The 17,464-nt window shown below is 38.4% G+C and overlaps 1 protein-coding gene and 1 non-coding gene across 2 annotated transcripts in view; both read left to right on the forward strand.

The window, feature by feature from the left end:
• The window catches only part of MALRD1 (MAM and LDL receptor class A domain containing 1), a 590,849-nt gene that overhangs the window by 524,603 nt on the left and 48,782 nt on the right, over positions 1 to 17,464 (forward strand). The window lies entirely within an intron of this gene.
• On the forward strand, positions 14,658 to 14,729 carry TRNAS-GGA (transfer RNA serine (anticodon GGA)). Its single transcript has one exon. It is a non-coding gene; the product is annotated as a tRNA-Ser (tRNA).

Genomic DNA, 17,464 nt, shown 5'->3' on the forward strand with positions numbered 1-17,464 from the left:
TTTTATTCTTTACCTCCATGTGGATAATTCAAAGGCTACTTCTGAATAGTCTGACTAAATTTCAAAATATCTAGGTTATTCTTTAGTGGTACATAGTGATCCATTTTAATATAGTTTTTCCATTATTAGTTTAAAAAAAACTTTTGAATTCCACACCATTGCTTGTGGCTGCTAATTAGCATTGTGAATATATATAAAAATATGCAAATGTATGCAGGGTAAAGTTCAGTTCAGTCGCTCAGTGGTGTCCAACTCTTTGCTGCCCCATGAATTGCAGCACGCCAGGCCTCCCTGTCCATCACCGTCTCCCAGAGTTCAGTCAAACTCACATCCATCGAGTCGGTGATGCCATCCAGCCATCTCATCCTCTGTCGTCCCCTTTTCCTCCTGCCCCCAATCCCTCCCAGCATCAGAGTCTTTTCCAATGAGTCAACTCTTCGCATGAGGTGGCCAAAGTACTGGAGTTTCAGCTTCAGCATCATTCCTTCCAAAGAAATCCCAAGGGCTGATCTCCTTCAGAATGGACTGATTGGATCTCCTTGCAGTCCAAGGGACTCTCAAGAGTCTTCTCCAACACCACAGTTCAAAAGCATCAATTCTTCGGTGCTCAGCCTTCTTCACAGTCCAACTCCCACATCCATACATGACCACTGGAAAAACCATAGCCTTGACTAGACGGACCTTTGCTGGCAAAGTACTGTCTCTGCTTTTCAATATGCTATCAAGGTTGGTCATAACTTTCCTTCCAAGGAGTAAGCGTCTTTGAATTTCATGGCTGCAGTCACCATCTGCAGTGATTTTGGAGCCCAAAAAAATAAAGTCTGATACTGTTTCCACTCTTTCCCCATCTACTTTCCATGAAGTGATGGGACCAGATGCCAAAGTTACCACTTGTCTAAAGACTTTGTTGTCTAAAACTATTCTCTTTTGTGTGATACACTTTGGGTAGTCTACAAATTATGAATGTCATTCCTTCAAACCCATGTGTGTCTCAGTTCACTGAAGTACCAACTAACCATGAAGATAAATGTTACTTTTTTTTCACCATTACAACTCTCATAGTCCAGGAATTAATTAGATGATTAATTAAATTTATGGAACTAGGATAATAGAAATGTATAAAGATTCTTCTAGATTATAGATAGGAACCTAAAATATCAATATCATTTATCATTATCCTTCAGATTTGAGCATTTCTTTGCCACTGACACATGATCCTCAATTCTAAGTGGAACAGTGATATTGCATTTAACAGTTTAATGAAGCTCTTTGTTAACAGTGAGCAGGGTTATCACTGATGTACTGAGTGGCTTCTTGACATGTGCAGCGTTAAGAATAGACAGCCATAGACTTCATAGCATAATATTGTCTCTTGTGGAATCAGATGAATTTATGATTTCCTCAACATGACAAAATGATTTATCACCTCCCATATGCACTGCCATCCACCTGGCAGGAGTAATGTTTCCCTTCGCATGCTCTCTCCAGTGGGAACAAACAATTTTGATGGATAAAAGACTAAACCAATATTAAGAAAAGAGAGAGAAAGAAATTTCATCAAAAAATGAGGGGTTTTTATGCATCTTATTAACAAGATGTGTAGCATAACACATTTCATGAAATACAGTCATCATTCAAGCCTTTAAGTGAAAACTTGTTTCATGTTATTCACACTCTGCTGATTTACATGGTAAGCACCAGGGAAAACAGGTATAAAGGCTTTCTTGGGCTGGAAAAAATGACCAGTATCCATATTTCTACATAGATGAACCCAAAAGGCAAATCATATTAAATAGTGCAGTTTCTTGTTCTCTGTGTATTTTGGAAAGGAAATCTTTGCTGTATTAAATGGCTGCAGGACTCTGCTTTCACTTACTCCCAGTTGCAAACAAATAACTTTCAGTTGAATCTGAAATTCAATGTTCTTAAAGTTAAAAGAGGTTAGGGAACAAAGCTCCCCAAAGAAACTACCTTTGTCATTGAATATAGTAAAAGAGAAAATAAGGGAGCCTGAAAGTTGAAGCTGAAAATATCCACATACAAAGGGGAAATCAGGAAGTGAGTATCCAGAGAATTAGAGGCAAGAAAGAAATGCACAAGATAGACGTAGTGTGTGTGCTGAGCCTGAGGCCTTGAATATTTATGGCTGTTTCAGCCTGCTGCCCCACCTGCTACATAAAAGTTATATGAAGACTTGGGGTGTTTGGCTTTTGTAGAGAGTAAAGAACTGCATTTTTTCCCCTGTTTATTTGACAGGAAGGAATCAGTCCTTCTCCTCTGATAATAACTTTAAAATAATCACAGAATTGATGTGAATCTAAAGATTCATTTTTAAAGAGCAAAAAACATGATGTAGTTGGTCGATATTTTGCACTGTGGTTTGGGATAAAAATAACAGTAAGTGGGAATTTGTAGACAGAATGATGATGCAAAAGCTATAGAAGCTTCATTTGAGATCAAAAAGAAATCTATGCCTCAGTTGGAGGGTTGGGTATGGTTCTCCTACAGTCTTCTGATCAAATTAATTTTAAAAATGAAATTCAAATTGAAGAATTTTTAAATTTCTGCAGTAAGATGTGGAATGAGTCTGTTTCTAGGAGTTTGCCCTTTGTATAAGAGAAGAGGGAAGTGATTTTATAGACCATTTCTGGCCTTGAGTTCTCCAGTATTTACTTCTCTGGGCTTGATTTTCTTCAATGTAACTATTGATAATTTGAAGATACATTTGATATCATAGAACCTAGAGATCCCAAGAAGTCATGTATGTTTCTGGAGACAGGATAAGTATATATCATCCACAATTATTCCCATTTTACCTGTAATAAAAGTGATTGCTTGGTAAGATGTAATAGCTAGACATATGACATATTCATTGTTGAAAATAGTACCAGTAGGATAAAGACAAATTTTTTTTAAGTAGGTAGTGACTCTGATATGTGTGTGTGTGCTAAGTCATTCCCGTTGTGTCTGACTCTTTGAGACCCCATGAACCATAGCCTGCTAGACTCTGTCCACAGGATTCTCCCGGCAAGAATACTGGAGTGGGTTGCCATGCCCTCCTCCAGGGGATTTCCCAACCCAGGAATCGAACTGGGGTCTCTTGCATTGCAGGCATGTATATATTTTGGTGTGCTGGCACAGCTGTTCAACCACACTTGATCATCTAATCCAATCATTTTTCTCTTTAATCTGTATTCAAATTTTGCATTGTTGACTGATTTATCCTTTATGCTAACTGGGTTTTTATTTTGCATTGAACCCATCCCCTTCTTCCACATCCTAATAATGTGCATTCTCCCACAAAATCTTTGGGCCTTTGCTTTTGTCTTTCTTGAGAAGGCAGAGTTCAGGGTGGCTTCTCCAGAAAAACCCAAAGAAAGCGTCTCCTAGTATCCACATCCAGGACCTCTGTACTGGTAGTTTAGACACCAGGTCTAGAAGAAGCCCCACCTAGTCACCAAGAAATGACCACAAGGACTAAAGGAGAATTGTTTTTGCTTTCTTTATAAATAAATGAATTAAGAGAGAAGAATCAATACTACAAAATACATACACATTTATTCAATAGTTGGTTAAATATACCACTACTTCGAAAATGTGCAAGTCATGAATCATTAAAACCATCATGATTGCCATCTAAGAGTTTAGGTGGCACTTGTCTTCAGCTATGATAGCTTGTGAGACTTCTATAAACAATGATTTCGCCATGTTCTAAATGGAATGACAGTGTCTGTCTTTGCTGTCCCGTAGGGCTTTTCTGAGAACTGGATAAAGCAGTACGGACAGAAGTTCTTTGAAAATTCTATGATGTAGATATAAGGCATCTAGTAGATTGTGGGTTTTGAAAGAGGAGAGGCTATTATACTCTTTGGTATCTGCTCTGCTCCGCTCATGGTATTCAGGTAATATTTATTGATTAAAGTCAGAATAATAGTGTATGAGTGCTGTATTTTGATACTCAGACCAAGTATAAGACTTTTCACAAAAGATCAAAATAGATTTGAGACTCAGCATGCTCAAAATAGTACTGGAACCTTACATGGGTTTGTCCGTTTTCAATCTTTTACTCCATGATTGATACCTCGCCCGTTCTCAACATAACCTGAGAGTACAAACATCACAGAGACTTGATTCTGAGACACAGGTATGTAGTGAACCATAATAAGTGTTGGAAGAGGTTCTGGAAATTTTCTTTGTATTCCATTTTTCAAACAAAGGACAATTAAAATACAATAATTTGGAAATGTTAGAGAGATCTTGATATTGAGAGTCAAAAGTTGTGGGCTCTGATGGCTGTAGTCATTTTTACCAAATTCACTTCTCTGATGTTGAGTCTCCTTATATATAGATGGGAATGAGGGGAGAGACTTGGACCACAAGAGCAGTAAGGGCTGTTTCAATGTGATGTTTTTATCAACCTCTCCTGTTTATCTACCGTGGTATAACACTTGGTATAGCCTCTAATTACACATGGATTATTTTTCATTGTCATGTTGGCCATACTTGAAAAAACTCTAATAGGTGTCTCTTCGTGGTTTATCTCTAAAAGTAATAGTATTGCTGCACTGATTTTTTAAGAGAGATGCCATTTGAAACAATCATGATTTTTTTAAAGAAGAAATGAAAAATCAATTGAGCCAAATGTTTGCTTTGGAAGACAAATCATTTGCTATCTCATAAACAGTTTAATTGGCAAAGTAGAAAACTGCCTGTTTTCTGAACCAGCCCTAAAAATGATTCATGTATTTTCTTATGTTTTGCTCTTTAGCTATCAGTGTTAGGATAGGGAGCTCCTTCTTATCTATTTCAGTCTTTTGATATTTGCTCTGCTAGTCATTTGATGAACTTTTCATCAATACATCAGTTGCTTTGGCCTTTATATTTCTAATAGATAGCCTTGCACACTGCATCTATTAGGAGCTCAATAAAATATTTGTTTATGATAATAGCTAACCTTCATAGAATGCTTAATATACATCAAGTTACAGTTATAAGCACTTTGACATATATTGAGTCAATCCCTAACAGATAAGTGTTATGTTTTCATAGTTTACAGATGAAGGAACTGAAGCATAAATTGATCTTTATCTTCTACATGCTAGATGAGATTCTCAAATTTATTCTCTTCATCAATAAGCTATTTTCTGAAATGCCTATTTCTATGTTCGTTGCCTCCAACATATATTTTGAATTTTAAATTTTTTTTTAGTTTTCACATAATCTTCCAAATCTTATTCCAGTGTATTTCATTTTCTTCTCTCTCCACCACTGGTGTGCTTCATAGAAGCCATTTCTTCTTACAGTGGCTCATTCTCTGGATCTTTAGGATAATGTTCCTTTTACCTTTTGCTACTAAAATAGTTAAGGTGGCATGTTTATTTTTCCTTGTGAATTAAGGTCAATAAATAAATAAGTATACCAGGTGCTCATATCCCTGCTCCACTTCTACTTGGATAATGTTAAACTTGTCTTCAGTCAAACGTGGAGTTTGGTGTTGGGAAGAAGCAGTCCCATTTTCAGCTCTGTTCCGTGGTACTAACTGGCCCTTGGATCTGCCAACTTGTTGACTGTGTTGATGACTTGATGCAGAATTGTATAAGATACAATGCACAGCCTGAGCTATAGGGAGCACTTTCTCCCTAATTCCATCCTCACCTTCAGTGACAAGCTGTGAGGACTTTATCTTGTGGGTCATAAAGTGAAAGTTGCTCAGTCATTTCTGACTCTCTGCGATCCCATGGACTATATAGTCCCTGGAATTCTCCAGGTCAGAATACTGGAGTGGGTAGCCATTCTCTTTTCTGGGGAATCTTCCCAACCCAGGGACAGAACCCAGGTTTCCTACATTGCAGGCAGATTCTTTACCAGCTGAGCTACCAGGGAAAACCATAATGTACCCCCAAATCAGTATCTATGGGTCATGGTGCTTTCCAAGGTTCCTCCACCAAAAAGATGATAGTGAGATCAAAGCACAGCTTGGCAGTAATAAAGTGACTCCTTGTTCTTTGCTAGGCGTAGACTGAACTTGCAACTAAAGTCTGCTTTCGTAAGATGCTGAAGCTTGTGTGTGTTTCTCTTAATCTGCCTGAAATTATTATCTGAAGAAATTTCTTCCAGTCTCAGGCAATAGGTGGATTATCAGTCTTAATTTAGGGTTTCTTAGTTTTCTTCTTTTGGCAAGTGGGAGATGGTTGTGTATCAGACATACCCATACAAGAAGTTATTAAAAAATAAATTACTTTAAAAAATAAATTTTAAAAAGTTACAAGCATTCACCATAGTTTAATTCAGAGTACTTCTTATCCCAGGCTGCAGATAAAGCAGTGAATAAGACAGTCATTGCTGCTGTGTCTTCCTGGGCCTTGGAGGTTAGGAAGTGAAACGTGGTCTTAACTAGTTATTACATATGCATGGTGAGGCTATGAAAATGGAAGAAGAGGATATCAGGTGTATTCGCCCAAGTAAGGTATCACTTCAAAATGCCTAGATGAGCTACCTTCACCTTTCTCCATGTGAGGAAAAAAAAAAAAAAAGTTCTGTTTTGTTTTTCTTTGGCTTGCTTTGCTTTTGAGAGTTCACAGTAATTATAATCTCCTGAAAGCATCAAAGATTTTCTCCCATAAGTGCTCAATCAAAAAGAAAAAACAAAACACAGTAGTGGTGTTAATTCTAGAAGGTTCCTCTACTCCCCTACATTTTCATAAAAGAGGAAACTAATTAGCTACTGTGATCACAGTTCTTTAAAGAACTGTTTTCCAATTGGACTTTCTTGTTAAACTATTTTTTCCCAGGTTCTTTTCTTTCCATGTGGGAGGAGGTAAGATATAAGATCGGTTATTCCAATGCCGTCATGCCAAAAACACTAACAGTTTTTCTTTGGTAAAAAGGAAACCAAATGACAGATTGATAATAATGACAACATAATCACAGCAAGTAATCCAAGGGAAACAGCCTCACTTGCTCTTGTGAGAAACAATGCATATATTAAACACCATGGCGAGCATCACAATGAAAAAAACAGATGGAAAGTTTGAGGTTTTGAATTAGCTTTCCATCTACAGATGGATTCAATGGGAACACCCATTCCTTCATTACTTATTTTAAAAAATATATATCTTGAAAATGTAGCATCTGTTAATGAAATCACAGACTATTTTAATATGTGTGCTGTGTGCTTAGTCACTCAGTCATGACTGACTCTGCAACTGCCTGGTCTTTAGCCTGCCAGGCTCCTCTGTTCATGGGCAAGAATACTGGAGTGGGCTGCCATTTCCTCCTGCAGGAGATCTTCTCAACCCAGGGATCGAACTCAGGTCTCCCACATTGCAGGCGGATTCTTTACCGTCTGAGCCACCAGGGAAGCCCCTACTTTAATATGAAAGAGTGTAATTAGTACATACTGTTCCAAGTTCTAGGAAGAAAAAGAAAATAATTGGACAAGGCTTTGTCATATATTTTTTGCTATGGACTGGGTACTATTCAACATCAGTACTATATTGTATTTATAATTGCCTGATGCTGGGAAAGATTGAGGGCAGGAGGAGAAGGGGGCAACAGAGGATGAGATGCTTGGATGGGATCACTGACTCAATGGACATGAGTTTGAGCAAGCTCCAGGAGATAGCAAAGGACAGGGAAGCCTGGTGTGCTGTAGTCCATGGGGTCGCAAGAATTGGACATGACTTAGCAACTGAAGAGCAATAACAACATGTAGATTAGCATTGTTTGAATGGAAATTTAAGGACTTCTAAGATGAACGTGTGAATTGAGCCTCTACCATTGAGTCTCTACCTAACTTGCTCTTTGAGGAAACTAAAAAGGCACATCAAGTACATTTCAGAGTAGCAGTACATTGCAGAAGCAAAAGGGCAAAGAGAGAAATAATCCTTTTACACATCACTTGTTATAGAACAAACTCAAGCATTATTATTGAGTTGATATAGAATTGTTCTTTTTGGAGAATTCAAAATATTTTCCCACTCTTGAAACAATTATGCATTCCCAGCATTTCTGAGATGTAAAGAGTCTACTGTGAATATTTGCAGACAAAGGTATTGAGGGTTTACATGATTTACTCAAAGTCATCCAGCTATCCAAGGGAAGAGAAAAGGAAGGTTTTAAAATTTCCAACTGTTCAGGTTTTAGCACAGTTTGGTACAGTCCTGTATAAAACATAGTGAAATGTAATTCCTGATTGTGGTTCATCAAGGTGAAGCTTTGCTGCCACCAAAGTCACCTCCATCACAAAGGCGGTAAAGGTAAAGAAAGTAGTCAAAATTACTCTGAAAGCTCTCCATGATAGCCCCTAATTTGCAGATATGCAGGTTGAGGAGATGACTGGGTTGTTCTGCAAAAATTCAGGGTGAAAACCCTTGGAAGAGTCCTCTCTCTGTCTTCCATGGCCTGTTAGCCATGGAGTGTGATCGTGGCTGGGTTCCATGGGCTGAGGAGCAGGACTTTCAATGGGATCTCAGAGGAGCATAGATGAGATGAGATGGTTGGATAGCATCACCAACTCAATGGACATGAACTTGCACTAACTCCAGGAGATAGTGAGGGACAGGGAAGCCTGGCATGCTGCAGACCACACGGTCACAAAGAGTTAGACATGACTTAGTGGCTGAACAACGACAAAGGAGAAGGCTAATGATGAGTCCAGTTTGGAAATCACTGGCTGTGTCAATTTAGTTTTAGGCTGACTGTCCATAGCCTTCGTGTATCTCAAAGCAACCTTATTTATGAATCTAAAGTTTTCATATAATAACTTTTTAAAAATAAGCACACATAAAGAAAAGTAAATATTCAATGCATGGTGTTGTTGGATATTTTAAAAGATTTTTTCTTTTTTTCCTTTCTTATAAAAGAATTATATTTCTAATGTATTTATTATAGAAAAATTTGGAATTCAGAAGTACATCAAATAGAAACACCTCAGAAGTAATCAAAATTAATATGCTGCTGAACCTTAACTTTAAGATTATACTGCCTGTGTACTATCAGAACACTTCTTTTTGTACTTACCATAAACTTATTTTGGCACTTCATTTCAAAGGTTATTTTTTAAATTTTTTTAAGAATCATAATACTTTGTTCTTTGGTATTTTTAAATCAGTTTTTGTTGGGGTATAGTTGCTTTATAATATTGTATTAGTTTCTCCTGTACAGCAGAATGAATCAGCCTTACATATACATATATCTGCTCCCATTTGGACTTCCTATTCAGGTCACCACAGAGCATTAAGCAGAGTTCCCTGTGCTATACAGTAGGTTCTCATTAGTTATCTATTTTATACATAGTCTCAATCATGTATATGTGTCAATTCCAATCTCTCGATTCCTTCCACCCACCTTGACATCCATAGGTTTGTTCTCTACATCTATGTCCCTATTTCTGCTTTGCAAATAGGATCATCTGTACCATTTTTTCTAGATTTGACATACATACGTTAATATACTTGTTTTTCTCTTTCTAACAACTTCACTCTGTATGATCAAATATTATTATAAATAATATTAGGTATACACATACCATCAAGTATTTACATATAATTCAAAGATCATTATCTAGAGTCTTGGCAGATAAACAGGAACCTGTTTGGGGTTGATTGTATTAATTCCCTTTCTCCTGTAAGATATCACATCTTCTTAAACTACTGAAGGGAATAGCTAGCCTGAGCTCTCCCAAAACTTAGCCATTAGGGTCTTAGCTTAAACTTGAATTTTTCTACATTTTTCTTCCATTTAATATATCTAAGAATTTTCAACCTCATTATATAAGATTCATTTGCTAATCTACATCAACCCCCTCTCATCCACCTCTATCCATTTCCCCACACTCTTTCCTCACGTCCCCCAATCTGTGTAGTCAACAAACTTTCTCATAGCATCAGCAACTTCTAGAATGACTTACTCCCCCTCTTTTCCACCACATAAAATAGTTTGTGCCTTGAAAACTGTGCCCTCTGGCTCTGCTGTTTGCCACCCCTCATTGTTCCCAGCATCTGCCTCACTGTGTTTGATTTTGGCTTTCATCTGTATTCATTTCCAGTCCTGTAATCATTCTTAGTGGCCTAAGGGTTAGTGAATATATCTTCATAATACTCTGTCCTTTCAGTTCTCTGACTTCTTCCCAGTTAGCTTTTCTTCTCCACTTGCAGATCTCTTCTTTCTCATAGTCACATCCTGGACACTGTCATCACCTACAGCTCCGTTATTTAGATTTCAAGTTTCTGTCTAATACTTCCAGACCACATAATCTATCATTGCAGTGTCCATTTATTCTTCCTTCTTATTCAGATCCCCATACCACTGACTCCAAAGTAGTTTTCACATTCTTCCTCACTTCCTCATGTATTTACGTGCAGTCTTATCAAAGTTCAATTCTGTTGTCTATTATTAAAAGTCTTCTCTTTTTTGTCAGTTCCCATTCACAGTTTCCTCTGAATTATTTAGGGCTTCCCTGATAGCTGAGTTGGTGAAGAATCTACCTGCAATGCAGGAGACCCCAGTTCCATTCCTGGGTTGGGAGGATCCATTGGAGAAGGGATAGGCTACACCCTCCATTATTCTTGGGCTTCCCTTGTGGCTAAGCTCGTGAAGAATCTGCCTGCAATGCGGGAGACCTGGGTTCAATCCCTGGGTTGGAAAGATCCCCTAGAGAAGGGAAAGGCTACCCACTCGAGTATTCTGACCTGGAAAATTCCATGAACTGTATAGTCTGTGGGGTTGAAAAGAGTCAGACATGACCAAGTGACTTTCACTTTCTGAATCATTTACTGGGGAAAACACTACTTCTAAATGTACACAACTCCCTGTCTTTTCTGAATATACCAGGTCAGCTAAATGTAGATGAAGAAGATTATAAAAGGTGGGAGGTTGTGTAAATGCATTTACCTCTATCTCTTTTCCAGACTCACTAAAATAACAGCAGCAACAAAGCATGAAAGCCATGTAAATCCACAAGGCGTCAGTAGTGATGAATAGACAATAAAAGATAAGAGAAGTTGATGGCATTTTAGGAAGGAAACATAGGTAAAAGATGACTTGTTCAAGTGGAACCAGCTGATGCCTAAACATCTTCAGAAGGGGCTTCCAATGAGCCACAGGTGCCTTCACCCCATTAGACACCCTACAGCAGGGGTAGCCAACCTCTGGAATCTAATGCCTGATGATCTGAGGTGGAGCTGATAAAACAATAGAAATGAAGTACACAATAAATGCAATGCACTTGAATTATCCTGAAAGTAAGCCCCCACCCCTCTGCTGTCCCGCACTGCCCCTGATCTGGGGAAACATTGTCTTCCATGACACCAGTCCCTGTTGGCAAAAAGGTTAGAGAGTGCTGCTTTGTAGGGCTCAAAAGTTGGAGGACTGAGTACTTCAATGGCGGAATGGAGCACTAAGTTGGAAAATAACTTGTTGAAAGCCTGTAAGGGACTGTCAGCCAAACCCCAGCTGTACTCACCCATTCAGGAGATCAAAAATTCTCTGAATAAATTGTGCCAGCACTCTGAATGCCAGAAGAGCAGGTTCAGTGGAGAACAGTCATGAGATGCTGCTTCAAGAATTGCCAGTTTGCATTTTTAATGGTGAAAACCTTATTTTTCTTTTCCTTTCCCTCACAGCCCCCAGAACTCCAGCAGTTAATTTTGTATCTTCCCTATGCCAAATTTCCACCCCCACTACAGAGACTGAATCACTCCAGAATAAAGACCTACAAATTCTATAATAGGACAGCGCCAAGAACAGGAGGCTTGTTGCCTTAAATTGTAACCCGTCAGTCAACCAGCTTAGCCCATGCCAGAGACCCAGTGATCATCTTTTCAGGCCTTTAGTCTTAAATACACCTAAAAACCCAAGAATAACAAAATGTAGAGGAGAGCCAATGATATAAAAGACAGGTAGAACTCACAATGTAAATCAAAAGATTCAATAGAAAAATGGAGTTCATATAAAACAAACAGTGTGTGAATCTAAAGAAAAATATTTAATTTGATTTAATGTGTTCAGAGAGCGAGAAAATTTATTATACCTGATGTCTATGGAAAATAGAGGAAAAAAGCTTAAAGAAATTTAAAATGTTTCTCAGAATTTTAAAATATGAGTAAAAATGTTGGCAGATGAAAGCAGAGCATTCTCCTTAAAATGGAATATAAGGGCTTAGAAAATATGTGATGAAAATAAGAACATTTAAGGATCAATTCAGAAGGTCAGTACCCCCAAAAAATGGGTGGCAGAAAGAAAGAACAGAGAAAATAAAAAGCAGGGAGAGTTGTCAAAGAAATCTGTGCAAAAACCTTCCCCAGAATGATGAAGCAAGAGGTACGGTGAATGACAAACGAGTCCTACAAAGACACTGCATGGGGGAATTTCAGAAAACTTGAGATGACAACACTCTCCATGAATGTAACAGTTCACATACAAAGAAGGGGGAATAATCTGAGAAATACTGGAAACTAGAAGCTAAGAATGAAGAGATCTAGAAGATAATATACCTTCAAGTTTATTTATTTATTTGATTACGTGATTTTCAAACCTGAGTTCCAAACTGAAAATGGAATGAGTGTGGTCTTAAAAAGAAAAGATATTAAAAAATGAACATTCCATGTACTCTGTGCCCTAGGAAAATGGGGGAGGGAACCAAAGACGAGGGCAGAGTGGGATTCAGGACACAGGGCTGATGGTCAAGAGAAGTCCCAGAAAAGTCCCTGGAAAGGAGGTCCAGAGAACAAGCATCAAGTCTGGCCCAAAGAATCAACACAAAGGGGCTTTGGAAGTCTCCAAAAGAAATAGTGTACAAATAGTCTGTCTGATGGGTTTGCCAGGCAGTCAGTGGTTTAGAGTTTGCCTTGCAATGCAGGGGACATGGGTTCTATTCCTGGTCCAGAAAGAGCCCACATGTCATGGAGCAACTAAGCTCATGGGCCACAACTACCGAGCCCATGAGCTGCAACTCCTGAAGCCCATGCTCCACAGGAAGAAAAGCTACTGCAATGAGAAGCCTGTGCACTGCAGCTGGAGAGTGGCCCCTACACCTGCTCTTTCTGACCAGAGGAAAGGCCACATGGAGCCACAAAGGCCCAGCACAGCCAAAATCAAATAATAAAGAAATATATAAATAAGTAAATACGTCTATCTGATATTTTAATCTAGTGGATTAAATTTCATTGAAAAGTTGTTGGAGAGTTTAAGAATTGGCCTCAAAGCCTAGACAACTTGGCAAATTAAAATAAATCAGATCATTAGCTCCCGAGAAAAGAACAAAAAAAAGTAAATGAATGGTTCACTTTCATACCGTATTAGCTCGGCAGTCAACAGCAATATTTATGTAGTAATAGTTATTATAAACTGTGAACATGGATTTCATTATATGGAGTGGTGGAGGAAGGGCTCTAAGAGGCCACGAAAAGGAGCTGCTGGATATATAACACAGTGAAATTTTTAGCTATAACAATAAAATAGATAAAAAGCACCATATATGAATATCATTAATATAAATAGAGGCTGATACTGGAAGAAACAGGAAGGAGAGTGAAAGTATTTATCTTGGAGCTTAAGACTTTTAGTTCAACTTGAGTTTTTGAACACTTATGCATGTAATGTTTTACTGAAAATATAAATATAGCAAAATCTCCCTGATCACACACACACACACCTGTGACCTCAGTGAACATGCCCTTTCATGTTTGTAGACTGAGTGCTTTTTGAGTCAGAAATTACTCCAGTTTCCTGCTTTCTCCTCTCTTCAGTCCCCCCACCCCAAAATACCATCTCTGCCAACTACTCACCCTCGAATTTATTGAAAAGATTTATTAGAAGAGAACTCCCAAGAAGCCTTTCCATTAGCAAATGACCGGTTCTCACGTTCCCTATCCTCTCTTAAAAAAGATCCTATTTCCCATGAACTCTGGAGGCAGCCATTTCTCCTCATCCTAGAATTTTTCCTTCATCACGCCCTCTCACTTTATCAGACATCAGCCTCTCCTTACCTACTGAATCATCAACAAACATGCTCTGGAGCTATACCCTTAAAATAACGCAACCCTCACTTGCTCCCACTTTCTATTCCAGCTCCCAATATATCCATCTTGTCCACTTCAAAGAGTTGTCCACACTCACTGTTGCCAACTGGGTCCTTCCATTGGCACTGCACCTTCTCTCAGTTCAGTTCAGTCTCTCAGTCGTGTCTGACTCTGTGATCCCATGAACCACAGCATGCCAGGCCTCCCTGTCCATCACCAACTCCCGGAGTTCACCCAAACTCATGTCCATTGAGTCGGTGATGCCATCTCTAGTCCACCATAAACATAGTTACTGATAAATTGCTTATTATCTCTACAGTGCCCTCTCTTAATAAAATGTATACTTTGTGAAGTTAGGACTTTGTGTTTTATGCTCCTGTCCCAACTTTGGACTTGGCACCTGGCCCTCAATAAATATCTTCCAACGAGTAAATTAAGTATCTAATGTTTATTTCAAAACAATGCAATGATTTTTATAAAAGATGTTTTAGAGCATATTGTAAGGTCCACCGTATAAAACATATAGTGTGACAATGACTTAAATATTTTTAAAACAACATTTGATTTAATAGAAATGTAAAATCAAATCAAATGAAAACATATATTTATTTCCCAATATAATCTGTTTTGGGGGCTTCCCTGGTGGCTTAGAGGTTAAAGCATCCGCCTGGAATGCGGGAGACCTGGGTTCGATCCCTGGGTGGGGAAGATCCCTTGGAGAAGGAAAATGGCAACCCACACCAGTACTCTTGCCTGGAGAATCCCATGGAGGGAGGAGCCTGGTAGGCTACAGTCCATGGAGCCGCAAAGAGTCAAACATGACTATAATATATATAAATGTGTTGTTTTTGTTCAGTCGCTAAGTCATGCTTGACTCTTTGCGATCCCAAGGACTGCACCACACTAGGCTCCTCTGTCCTACTCTATCTCCTGGAGTTGGCTACGGGAGATAGATATATTTTACAAATTAAATATAACATTCTACAAAAATAGCTTTATTTTTAGGATTTAGGCAGATAAGCACAGCCAATGCATGCTACATGTCCATTCTAATTGCTTAAAAATTCCATTTTTAGTGCATGTTTATTGGCTTGCAAACATAGTATGGAGCTCAGAAATAATTCAAACTATATATGTGTGTGTTTTTTAAATTTAATGGGAAATGCTTAATTCTCTGTAGACTGGATGTCATAAAATCTTCTAATGTCAGGATTTATTGTAACAGAAACAGATGAAACCTCAGGAAAGTTGAAGCAACATTTCTTTGGTAAAGATCCATCAGCATCACCGGCTTATTCTTGCCCTGACTTTTTCTTTTTTCCAATTTCTTTCTCCTGCTGTGTCCCTAGAATATCCCCAGTCAGGTGGTTAATGACCTATTATCCTTAAAATTTATGAGATTTTCACAAGGTGAAATAGCCCCTAACAGAGTCATTTTTCTTCCATTGCTAGCCACACCACCCTATCCTTATTCAGAGCTTCCACCCATAGAGGCAGCCATCCAGAGCTCCATCCTCACCAGGTGTTACACACGAAGAACCATCATTCTTCATTATGTCCAAGGGCGTGAAGTTTTAAGAGATCAACACATACTCTAACAAAGAGATATAAACAATGGAGATATTTGTGTGTGTGTAACAGAGGATTTTTTTCTGAATTATATGAGGATTTTTGTGCATCTTTGAGATTGATCTATGATTTTTTTAAAAATAATCTTATGTATTTATTTTTGGCTGAACTGGGTCTTCGTTGCTGCACACAGGCTCTCTCTAGTTGCGATGAGTGGGGTCTACTCTCTAGTTGCAGTGCATGTGCCTCTCGTTGCGGCGGCTTCTAGAGCACAGACGCTGGTACGTGTGGGCTTCAGTAGCTGTGGTTCCCAGGATGTGGGATCTTCCCGGACCAGGGGTCGGACCATGTCTCCTGCACTGGCAGGCAGATTCTTTACCGCTGAGCCACTAGGGAAGCCCCTGATCTATGATTTTGTGGGTTTGCCTATACTTGATTTATGTAGCAGAGATTTGTAACTTTATGCAGCAAATTAATCTTTTTTTTTCATATTTAGAAGGACATATATAACCTGGGAACTACCTGTTTAGTAAACATTTGAAAGAATTCACTAGTAAATTGATCGAAACCAGGAAATATATTAGGAGGTTTTTCATTAATAACAAAATGGATTTATTTTTATATATTTTCTGTGTTGAGAAGAGTTTATATAACATAAAAATTATTTATTCATTAAGAACTTGAGAAAAGTTATCAGTACAGTGATTTAGACAAAGAAACTTTACCGGAAGGACTCTGTGGATGGTTTAGAACAATAGGTTCTTCTGTTACATCTTCTACTTCTCTCTCACAGGGTCCTCTGCTTCTTGTACCATTTGATTTCTCTTTTCCCCATGGATTAAAACTACATACCCAGGGAAAAGGGAGTGTTTAATAAATCCTAAAGCACAATGTACTCTTGCACATTGTATTTAGATTGCTGGTAATTTATTTAGGATATTAGCATCTATGAGCAATATTGTTCTCAGCCTTTCTTCTCTGCATATTTTTTAAGGTTCATTACTAGGCAAGCATTAGCTCCCTGAAGTAAATTGGGTAGCTTTTTATTTTCCGAAACAGCATGTAAAGCATGAGAATTACCTTTCTTGAAACTTTGAAAGGACAAAACAGCCAAATAGCCTGGTCTTGAAGCAGTGTGTAAGGCTTTTTCAATATCATATGTATTATTGAACTTATCTGGATCTCTACCGCTTACATTAATTGTATAATTTGTAGTATCATTGCAAAATCACTCATTTCATTGAAGTTTTCAAGTTTCTATTTATAGTTTAATATGTAAATCCCTGGTGGCTCAGAGGTTAAAGCATCTGCCTCCAATGCGGGAGACCTGGGTTCGATCCCTGGGTTGGGAATATCCCCTGGAGAAGGAAATGGCAATCCACTCCAGTGTTCTTGCCTGGAGAATCCCACGGACGGAGAAGCCTAGTAGGTTACAGTCCACGGGGTCGCAAAGAGTCGGACACGACTGAGCGACTTCACCTTCACCTTCACATTTATACTTAGAAGTATATTTTAAATATACTTATATGATATATATGCTTATTCATACATGTGTGCATTAAATTTGAGTAGTCACAAGTGCAATGAAGAAATCATTAGTGTGAGCAGGTTGCTAGGAAGGGATGGAGAAGGTATGAAGGCAGTGATGTATTTTTGATAAATTGGTTAAGGCCTCTCTGAGAGGGTGTAATTTGAGTCCAGATCACAATTCCAGGAAAGTGCAAACTATTCCAAGATTTGGGCAAAAATTTCTTAACTGTCAGAAGAGGCATGAAGTCCCTGAGGCATTATGAAGACCCTAAGACAAGAACAAGCTTAGTGTATTTAGGGAAGAGCAGTACCAGACAACATGTGATCTAATAGATTACAGTGCA

This window comes from Capricornis sumatraensis, chromosome 15 (genome assembly GCF_032405125.1).
Source record: "Capricornis sumatraensis isolate serow.1 chromosome 15, serow.2, whole genome shotgun sequence".
Taxonomy (NCBI): Eukaryota; Metazoa; Chordata; class Mammalia; order Artiodactyla; family Bovidae; genus Capricornis; species Capricornis sumatraensis.